The sequence below is a fragment of the Trichechus manatus genome, unplaced genomic scaffold (assembly GCF_000243295.1).
Source record: "Trichechus manatus latirostris isolate Lorelei unplaced genomic scaffold, TriManLat1.0 scaffold00050, whole genome shotgun sequence".
Taxonomy (NCBI): Eukaryota; Metazoa; Chordata; class Mammalia; order Sirenia; family Trichechidae; genus Trichechus; species Trichechus manatus.
Window position 1 is genome coordinate 9221829 of NW_004443986.1, and position 11246 is coordinate 9233074.

At 40.7% G+C, this 11246-nt stretch overlaps 1 pseudogene; it reads left to right on the forward strand.

Moving 5' to 3' along the window:
• The first annotated feature begins 759 nt into the window (after nucleotides 1-759).
• On the forward strand, nucleotides 760-6466 carry LOC101351329 (tigger transposable element-derived protein 1-like; annotated as a pseudogene).
• Nucleotides 6467-11246: the final 4780 nt, after the last annotated feature.

Genomic DNA, 11246 nt, shown 5'->3' on the forward strand with positions numbered 1-11246 from the left:
TTCTACCATAAAAGATTTATTTCTTTGGTTAATGATCTGTTTAGGTCTCCAATTGCTTCTTATTAAAATAAAAGTACTCTTTTTTTGCGGGGGGGGGGCGGGTGGTAATCATTCTTTACTAATTTGAAAACGTGCACAGCAAACGTACACTGATTCAACAATTTCTACATACACAATTCAGTGACATTGATTACATTCTTCAAGTTGTGCAACCGTTCTCACCCACCTTTTCTTGAGTTGTTCCTCTACCACTAACATGAACTCATTGTCCCCCAAATTTCTTCTCTAACTTTTAAAATGAAAGCACTCTTAAGAAGGCTTATAGCCCAAGTAAATAGCCAGGTACCATCTTATCAGGATGTGGCTGAAAGTCAGCAGGAAGGGTTATTGCTTTCAAAGTAAGGCATTCAGGGGGAGAGTTTCAATGCAAACTCCTTCTTCAGAAAACCACTTTGATTGGGTCCTAATTGGAGATGTTCCTTGACTGGTGGAGGTCACAAGACAACATTAGCGTGTGAGCCTGGCTTCCTGATTCCGGTGCTTTTGTCTCTGTGTGACCCAGCCACACTGCCTCGGGCTCACTCTAGTCTGAATCTAACATCTTGGCACTCCCAGGGAAACCATGCAGTGCCTGAGGAGGTATAGCCAACCAGGAGCTCCCCTGTCTTATCTGCTATAAGCATTGATGTTTTTTGAAGTTTGCTCCTTTACCCTGTAAATACTTAGACTTTAAGGGTGTGCTCTATCCTGTATAAGAACATGGACAGGACCTACTTAAGTCTTCCCGCTGGAAGCTGGAAGCACAACACTGGTATGTGCTCCTATGTGGTGAACTGGGACAGACAGGTACATAGCTCTGGGGGACATTTCTCAGGCTGGTTCTCCAGAGGATACTGGACTCAGCCAGCACACTCGTTGAATGTCAAACTAACAAAAATGGCTTTGCTCACACACCACAAGGGCTCTGTAAGAGTCTACCATTACAACTCCTCAGGCCTTTCAAAGCATTTCTAAAGCCTAGAGGAGCAGTGTGTTACCTGTATTTACCCAGCACAAGGAAGGCAAAAACCATACTGATGAATATTTTCAGGTCCTGGGCCTGTCAGAAGACCTAGGTGCATGACTAAGCCTATTCAAGTTGTTTCCCTGCACCAGTAAGCAGAGTTTGTTTTTGAATCCTATTTCTTCCCAACAGCAGTCACACTGAAGGAAATCAGCACTATAATAATAAACATTCCTCTCTACATCATGAAGTTATTATGAGTTGTTATGGAAAAATTTCCTATGCTTATCTTCTCCAGAATTTTTAAATTACTATGGAATGTGCTCCTAATAAGCAACTCAAGTGGTACAGTCTTCCATGGAAATTTAGAGATGTGAGCCACCAGCCACGTAAGACAGTAGATAAAATTTCGTACAAGTAGAAAACTTGGTGGCATAGTGGTTAAGAGCTATGGCTGCTAACCGAAAGGTTGGCAGTTTGAATCTACCAGGAGCTCCTTAGAAACCCTGTGGGGCAGTTCTACTCTGTCCTGTAGGGTCACTATGAGTTGGAATTTACTCAAAGGCAACGGGTTTGGGTTTTTTTTTTTTTTGGTTATACTTCTTACATGTGTTGGCTAATCTCCCTCTCTAACTAAACACTGATCCATCATTTTCTTTTTCAAAAAGAATAAGAATCATTTAGCTAGGTATCTTGGGGGCTAATTACAAATAACAGTATCTAATATATGAAGTGCTGAATTTATTAAGTGCTGTCCATGAATTATCTCACTGAATTCTCACAACCTTGACAGATACAGACATACATCATCTTACTGCGCTTTGCTTTATTGTGCTTCACGGATATTGCTTTTTTTACAGATTGAAGGTTTGTGGCAACCCTGCATGGAGCAAGTCTATCGGCACAATTTTTCCAACAGCGTGTGCTCACTTCATGTCTCTGTGTCCCATTTTGGTAATTCTCAAAATATTTCAAACTTTTTCATTATTATCATATCTGTTATGGTGATCAGTGATCCTTGATGTTACTATTATAATTGTTTTGGGGCACCACGAACCACGTCCATATAAGATGGAGAATTTAATCTCTCAATAACGTGTGTGTTCTAACTGGTCCACCAACGGGCCGTTTCCCCGTCTCGCTCTCTCCTTGAGCCTTCCTACCTCCTGAGACATGACAATATTGAAATTAGGCCAGTTAATAACCCTACAACAGCCTGTAAGTGTTCAAGTAAAGGGAAGAGTCGCATGTCTCTGACTTTAAATCAAAAACTAGAAATGATTAAGCTTAGTGAGGAAGGCATGTGGAAAGCTGAGAGAGACTGAAACCTAGGCCTCTTGTGCCAAAGTTAGCCAAGTTGTGAATGAAAAGGAAAAGTTCTTGAAAGACATTGAAAGTGCTACTCCAGTGAACACACTAATGACAAGAAAGTGAAACAGGCTTATTGCTGATATGGAGAAAATTTTAGTGGTCTGGATAGAAGATCAAACCAGCCACAACATTCCCTTAAGCCAAAGCCTAATCCAGAGCAAGCCCCTAACTCTCTTCAATTTTATGAAGGCTGAGAGAGGTGAGGAAGCTGCAGAAGAAAAGTCTGAAGCTAGCAGAGGTTGGTTCATGAAGTTTAAGGAAAGAAGCCGTTTCCGTAACAAAAATGCAAGATGAAGCGGCAAGTACTGATGCAGAAGCTGCAACAAGTTATCCAAAAGATCTAGCTAAGATAATTGATGAAGGTGGCTACACTAAACAACGGATTTTCAATACAGATGAAACAGCCTTATATTGGAAGAAGATGCCATCTAGGACTTTTCATAGCTGGAGAGGAGAAGGCGATGTCTGGCTTCAAAGCTTCAAAGAACAGGCTGACTCTCTTGTTAGCGACTTAATGCAGATGGTGACCTTAAATTGAAGCCAATACTCATTTACCACTCTGAAAATTCGAGGGCCCTTAAGGATTATGCTATATCTACTCTACCTGTGCTCTATAAATGGAACAACAAAACCTGGATGACAGCACATCTGTTTACAACATGGTTTACAGAATATTTTAAGCCCACTGTTGAGACTACTGCTCAGAAAAAAAGATTCCTTTCAAAAGATTACTGCTTACTGAAAATGCACCTGGTCACCCAAGAGCTCTGATGGAGATGTACAAGGAGATGAATGTTTTCATGCCTGCTAACACAACATCCATTCTTCAGCCCATGGATCAAGGAGTAATTTCAACTTTTAAGTCTTATTATTTATTTATTTTTAGACACAGAGATAATGAAGCACAAACAGGGGAAGATAGATGCCATATGAAGATCACCAAGGAACCCAGGAATGCCTGGGCAACAGAAGCCGAGACAACAGAAAGAGAGCCTTCCCCTATAGTTGGTGCCCTGGATTTGGACTTTGAGCCTCCTAAACTGTGAAAAAAATACATTTCTGTTCTTTAAAACCACTTACTTGTGGTATTTCTGTTACAGCTGCACTAGGAAACTAAGATCGTTGGTATATTTGAGTCCATTGTTGCAGCTTTTGTGTCAATCCATCTCACTGAGGGTTTCCCTCGTTTTCATTGGCCTTCTACCTTACCAAACATGATGTCCTTTTCTAGCAGTTGGTCTTTCTTGATGATGAGTCCGAAGTAAATGAGTTGAAGTCTTGCCATCCTTGATTTTTCTGGTTGTATTTCTTCTAAGATTGATTCATTTGTTCTTTTGACAGTCCACAGTATATTCAATATTTTTTGCCAGCACCTCAGATTGAAGGAATTAATTAATTCTTCTATCCTTTCTTTCTCATTTCCTTTCCTATACGTATGAGGCGATTGAAAAGATCATGGCTTGGGTCAGGTGTACCTCAATCAGCAAAGTGACATCTTTGCTTTTTGAAATTTTAATGAGGTGTTTTGCAGCGGATTTTCTCAGTGTAGTAATTATTTGATTTATTGACTGCTGCTTCCCTGGACCTCATGAAGTAGTTACATGTGACTAAACCTGTTGGACTTAGAGCAGATTATCTACCATAATTTAATAGAATGTAATGTAATCATATCACATCTAACATTATATAATGTAATCACCTTTCATAATACAAATCTAATGTAATGCAATCAATTAGTCAGTTGTGGTCATACCAGGGTAGGGTGGATCCTAAACGTAATCACTTCTTGGTTATAACAAGACTATAATAGACAAAGAGGCACACACTTATACAGGAACACAGATGCCGTGTGAGAATTATCTACAAGCCAAGGAATGCCAACAAACCAAGGAACACCCCATGCTACTAACAAGGAAAGAATTGACATAGCTGAGATGCTGATTTGGACTTTCAACCTCCAGAACTGTGAGAAAATAAATTTCTGTTATTTAAAGTCACTTACTGTGATATTTGTGTTACAACAACACTAGGTAACTAAGATACTGTCTTAGTATAAAACTGCAATATTATTACCATTAATTTTAATAGCAATACACAAATTAACAATTGAGCTACCCCTGCTAATGGGCTATTCAGGGACAATACTGAAAATATTAAAGAAACATATTAAAAAGACAGCCTGGTATATAGGTGTGTGGTTACTGGGAAGCAATCTAGTTGAAGAAAATTTAAATGATAATCACCTTACAAGGTCACCTCACACAATTATACAAGGCCTATAACATGAGTCTGCTTAGCAAACTTCTTCAGATATTTCTTGATGAAACAAATCAACACTTGACTGAGATGAAATACATCTTGGCCCAGTAGGACATTAATTGATAACGTGGATTATCATGAGCTAATACTGAGTAAGCAAAAAGTCTCAAGACTATATATAAAAAAGTTTGTAAAATGGAATATTATGGAGTTTTTATTCCAATTAAACTACCATTGAATATAGCTTCTTCCTATTTGTGGCCCGATTATGGTAATTCTTTGCTGTTGGGCTATAGGGATGTATTTTTTATATCTACAGGCAGGTGTGAGAAAGAAAATGGGTTGGAAATTGATAATGATATTATGACTCATAAATGAATAGTGAATATCATTTTTAGTAGTCATAGTAGTCCCAAGAATTCAAGCTATTCTTTACCTTCTCAACTCTCTACAAATATTCATTTTTTATTTGCAATTGGGAGAACTATAGTTCAAAATTTGAGTATAATTTCCTGTCAGCGTTTGAGCATTTCGAGTCCCTTTTAAGATACAAAATTGAAGTTCCGTGAGGGCAAAGACTACCTTGTTTATCACTGTACTTGAAGTTAACACATAAAAGGCCCTCCATGAGTATTTTTTGATTGAATAATGACTTCACAGAGATTTGGAAATAAAGTTGGACCAGAATTCTTCTATAATAATAAAGAGCAACTTGTTTAAAAGCTTTTCTTTTAACAGCCTTGTTTGTTTGTTTTTAGCAGAGCTTTGAACTGGTTCCAACTCCTGCAGAGAATTTGCACCTCCACCCCAGTTATACGGAATCAGACTCTACAGTTTAACCAGATTCCCAGGTGATTCTTATGTACAATAAATTTTGAGACCCACTGCTCTATCAGTGATTATCAGAACTGGCCTCTAACCAGCATCATTAGCATTGCCTGGGAACTTGTTAGAAGTGCAAATTTTCAGCAGGGGTTCCAACCCTGAATGAACTAGTTCAAAGCCCTGGTTTTTAGTGCTACTCAACCTAACAATGGAAACTCAAGTCCCAGAAATAATTTGCTTACTTTTTGTTACTACTCAAATCTTATTATTTAAGAAATACTTTTTGTAAGGCTATAGCTGCCATAGATAGTGATTTTTCTGATAGATCTGGGCAAAGTAAATTGAAAACTTTTTGGAAAGTGCTACTGTTCTAGATGCCATTAAGAACATCCATGATTTATGGGAAGAGGTCAAGATATCAACAGTAACAGGAGATTGGAAGGAGTTGATTCCATCTCTCGTGGATGACTTTGATGGGTTCAAGACTTCAGTGGAGGAAGTAACTGCAGACACAGTGGAAATAGCAAGAGAACTAGAATTAGAAGTGGAGCCTGAAGCTATGACTGAATTGCTGCAATCTCATGATAAAACTTTAATGAATGAGGAGTTGCTTCTTACGGATGAGCAAAGAAAGTGGTTTCTTGAGATGGATTCTACTCCTGGTAAAGATGCTGTGAACACTGTTGAAAGGACAACAAAGGATTTAGAATATTACATAAACTTAGTTGATAAAGTAATGGCAGAGTTTGAGAGGATTGACTGCAATTTTGAAAGAAGTTCTATTGTAGGTAAAATGCTATCAAACAGCATCGCACGCTACAGAGAAATCTTTTGTGAAAGGAAGAGTCAATGTGGCAAACTTCATCGTTGTCTTATTTTAAGAAATTGCCACAGCCAGCCCAATGTTCAGCAACCAGCACCCTGATCAGTCAGCAGCCATCAACGTTGAGGCAAAACCCTCCACCAGCAAAAAGATTATGACTTGCTGAATGCTCAGATGTTGGTTAGCATTTTTTAGCAATAAAGCATTTTTAAATTAAGGTATGTACATTGTTTTTTTAGATATAATGCTATTACACACTTAATAGACTACACTATAGGGTAAACATAACTTTTATATGTGCTGGGGAACCAAAAAATTCATGTGACTTGCTTTACTGCAGTGATCTGGAACCGAACCGCAATATGTCTGAGGTATGCCTGTAAATACTACTACTATTATTATTATCATCATCATCATTATTATTCCTATTTTACAGATAAATAAACTAAGACGCAGTATGTTTCAGTGACTAGCCCAAGGTCATATAGCAGGTAACTGGTAGACTTGGAATTCAAACCAGAATCCATCAGACTACAGAACCAGTAAGTGTAACCACTGTGCTGTTCAAACTTGCTTCAGAGGTACACACCCCAGTGGAGTATGAGCACAAGGGTCCAATGGATGGCAAATAGGGGCAGTTCCCAACTTTTCATTATCCAACTTTCTACTAATAAACATATTTGGTTACTCGACTGTGGAACCTCCCCTCACCGTCAGCACCCCCATTATTGATACCAGCAAAGGGAGCCCCTGTCAGTCCTCATTCCTTCCACCAGAAAACTCCCTTCCTTTCTGGAGTTCCCCTCTTTCCACATGTCTTTCTCTCTAACCCCAGGCCCCAGATATGCCTTCTGGAGCTGGTGAGGAACAGTTAAAGTGCAGCTCATCTCCTAGGCTCAGCCCCGGTAGGAATCTGCACTGTACCAGCACTGCAGTTTACGTACCTCAAGGATTATGTTGTATAGCCCACAACCCTCCCTCTAACAACAAGATTTTCCATAGGAAAAATAAATGTCCATTGCAAACAACCAACTTACAAATAAGCCCCATCCACCCCCAAGTTTCGACTTGCATGCTTAAGGTCATTTTGTAATGAGAATTCCTATCTAACCAATCTCTCCAAAACTAACAGTGAAAACTGTGCTTTGAAATACGTCAGGATGAAGTTAAGTCAAAATTTCCTGTTTCACTTTTTACTGTACTTATGTAAAACTATCATTAGTGGACTCTAACTGTGTCCTAAGGCAAGAAACTATTAGTCATTTTGATGTTTAATGGCACATTTTGTGAAATCGTCTCCAGTGCAAAACCATAGGGCATCTGGGTTATCTGTCCTGTATTTCCTCTTGGCCTCCAGTATTTTGAAATTGTTTGGTGCATATTTTTCTACTTCTGTTCATTTATTGGCAACATGTCCATTCTTCACACTTCTCCTTTTCTTATATTCTTTTAGTAAATGTCAGTCTTGATCTGCTGAAATTAAAATTTTAAAAATGGGAAAAAGGAAATTTGTTGGAATTTCATTCAAGTTGTGAAAGTAATACGTATTATTTATTAAAAGTACTAACTTTCTTGCCAATAAAAATGATCTTTTGGCAGTCATCTAATACATTAATCAGAAAATAAAATTGCCTAAGTCTGAAGATGCCTTTCATGCATAAAACATACTCCCCTGAGCATAGTAATGCGATGGTTCTCAAACTTAAGCACATATTGGATCACCTGGAGGACTTGTTAAAACATGGAATGCTGGGCCCCACCCCAGAGTTTCTGATTTAATGGGTCTGGAGTGGGGCCAGAGAATTGGCATTTCTAACAAGTTCCCAGGTGAACTTGATGCTGCTGGTCAGGGGACCACACTTTGAGAGCCTCAACGAAGCCTTGAGGATCATTTTTGCTTTATGTAAAGCTCCATTGGTTGCAATTTACAAAAACTCACTCACGCTGCCCTGAGTGCAGAAGAATTTTTATTGGAAGCTCCTGGGGTACCCCCCAGAATGCAACATAAAGTTGAACCATCAGGCCTAAGAGCAGGTGGGTTGAGGAGAGCAGCAGCAGCAACAGGCTGGAGGGGATTTTCTCTCTCGCTCTCAGCCCCCGGATCCAGGCTCTGGATTGCTGTTTAAATAATCAAGGGAGAGATCTGACTGACCACTGGCCAGCCAATGAATTGGGGGCCCTGGTGGCACAGTGGTTAAGAGCTCAGCTGCTAACCAAAAAGGTCAGCAGTTTGAATCCACCAGCCATTCCTTAGAAACCCTATAGGGCAGTTCTACTCTGTCCTATAGGGTTGCTGTGAGTTGGAATCGATACACAGCAACGAGTTTAATGGGTTAGGGTAGATTTTTCACTCCCTCGCAAATTTAATCAGCTCTTACCAAGGGAGCAGAGTCCCTTAGTCCAAATATAGCACCATGAGGGAGAAGAATGCAGATCTCACCGAAGGCTTGGCAGAGACCCCAAATGGTGTCTACTACATTGCCAGAACTCTCACTTTTCAAGAGAGAACTGCAGTTTGGGGATGTTAAGAGACTTGCTAAGCAGCACACATCGAATAAGCGCCAAAGCTAAAGCAAACCTTTCATTAAGAGGGTTGACCCAAAGCTGCTGGCCTGGAAGTGACAAATAGAGATTTGTATCTTAGCTAGTGGTATGCTGGAACCACTGCACCAGTTCTCAAGAGCTGATTGTTAAAAAGGAATTTTGTGAGCAGGTCAACCATTAGTAGCTGGAAATTAACCATGGTCGGAGTGTTTACACCACGAAAATTGGCTAACACTACAAACCCTGGCTTTTTTTTTTTTCTTTTGCAAGAGTTGGTTTCCCAGCGCACTACAGCCTCGTTCTGTGTGGAGAGAATTTACCATCAATAAAGACCCCATCTTTCAGATGAGAGGCAACCCCAGTTCACAGTTTGTTTGGTTTTTTTCCCAGTAGAATCCTTCTCCAACCCTAATTGCCTTGGAGCTGCCGGCAAGAACCCACTTTGTAGATCCAATCCCTCCTAACTCTCTCCTATATGTGGATGCCACTCTTCCTCTCCGATACGCAATGAGCCCACTCTTTCACTGATCTTGCACCTACTCTTGTTCCCAGATTCAAAGCTGGCTCCTTTCTAACTGTTGAAAGGTAGATTTGCTTTTTATAAAATAAATTAACACCAGCCAGTAAGCAAATTCCCCTGGAGATATTGACTTATTGTGTAGTTATTTAAGGAAGGAAACTCATGGGCAAACTGCCAAAGACATCTCTCTCTGTTTCCCATTGTGTGGTTTGGCTGCCCACCACCTCATTCCCATCAGTGGACGATGGTGGGAGAGAAAGGAACCACCGTGACTGTAAGTGATTCCCCAGGCCCCTGACCTCTGCCACCTATCACTGGGCCCGCTGACGCACCTCCACTGCCATGCTGGCAACGCTCCACACAGTCTCCTGTCCCACATTTCTTAAGAGGCACAACTGCATTTACTTCACTGACCACAGACAGCACTGGGGAGTGGGGTGTGAGGTGGAGTGTTTCTATCCAGTATTGCTTCCTGGGCCAGAGAGTCTAAAACAACACAAAGCAAAGTTCCAGCCTTTCCAGAGGAACGTGCGGCAGAGAGAGCTATTGCTCCTGTGACTGCAGTGTGATTTCCTGGAACTCAATGTATCATGAGATCTCCCCTACGTCTTCTCCTCTCCCATGGCAGAACTTAGTGCTACTGGTGAGCTCACTTGAGATACTGAAAATGTACGAGGATTTCAAGACAAATTTAAGTCCCAGGACTTACATCTAGGAGCCCTGGTGGTGCAATGGTTAAGCACTCAGCTCCTAACTGAAAGATCAGGGTTTCCAACCCACTAGTGGCTCTGTGGGAGAAAAGACCTAGCAATTTGCTCCCGCAAAGATTACAGCCTAGGAAACACTATGGGGCATGCAGGGTCACTATGAGTCAAAATTGACTCAGCGGCACACCACCACCACAACTTACATCTAAGGAGATAAAAGCATTTTTCAGATTTTGAGGGTCATCTTTGTCTTTTCTTCTGTTTCCTTTCTCCTTCCCAACCTTTTGCCTCCTCATCCTCCCTCTTTTCTCCCTCTCCCCATTTTATAAATATTCATTGAACTTCCACCAAATACTAAGCTAGGTAGTTTGAGTAACTGAAAAATGTGTGTTGAGGTGGAAAGAACACAGGGCATGGGATCCAGCTACTTCCCTTTGTAAAATGAACCCACCTCAGTCTTGCTCATTGTTTCCTCAACAAACCATGTTGAGGACACCATTCTTCGTGGTGGTGGATATAACATGCTCCTTGCCCCCATAGTCTTCTAGGGGAGGCAGATTCTTGGAAAACTAATAAGAACTTGGAGAAATACCTCCTGTAAAATGCTATGATCATTGTTGTTGTGTGCCATTGAGTCGATTCTAACCCATAGCAACCCTATATGACAGAGTAGAACTGCCCCATAGGGTCTCCTCAGCTGTAGTCTATATGGAAGCAGATCAGCAGGTCATTTCTCCTGCAGAGTGGCTGGTGGGTTGGAACCACGGACCTTTTCGTTAGCAGCTGAGCACTTAACCATTTCACCAAGAGGACTCCTTCTACGACCATTAGCACTTTGCTAACCTAATTTTATTGAATCACAAAGTGCTTTCAGTGGATGAGTGTATCATATAATGTAATCTTCACAACATCCACATGAGGTAGGCAGGGAAAACAATAACGTTAGTTTTTGGTCCCTCTCCCAGACTGTGGGAGGGCTGTGTTATAGAGTTAGAAAACCTCATAATTGAAAGGAACCTTAGAAGAAAGACATCCAGCCTTGCACTTTCCTTTTACAAATGAGGGAAGAGGCAGGAAGGCAGCATGGGGTGGTGGAAAAAGGAATGGAACTCAATCTGGCCACATAGGTTTAAGTCCCAGCTCTCAGACACTTGCTAGGCACATGATTTGGCACAGACTACTTGACACCTTTGT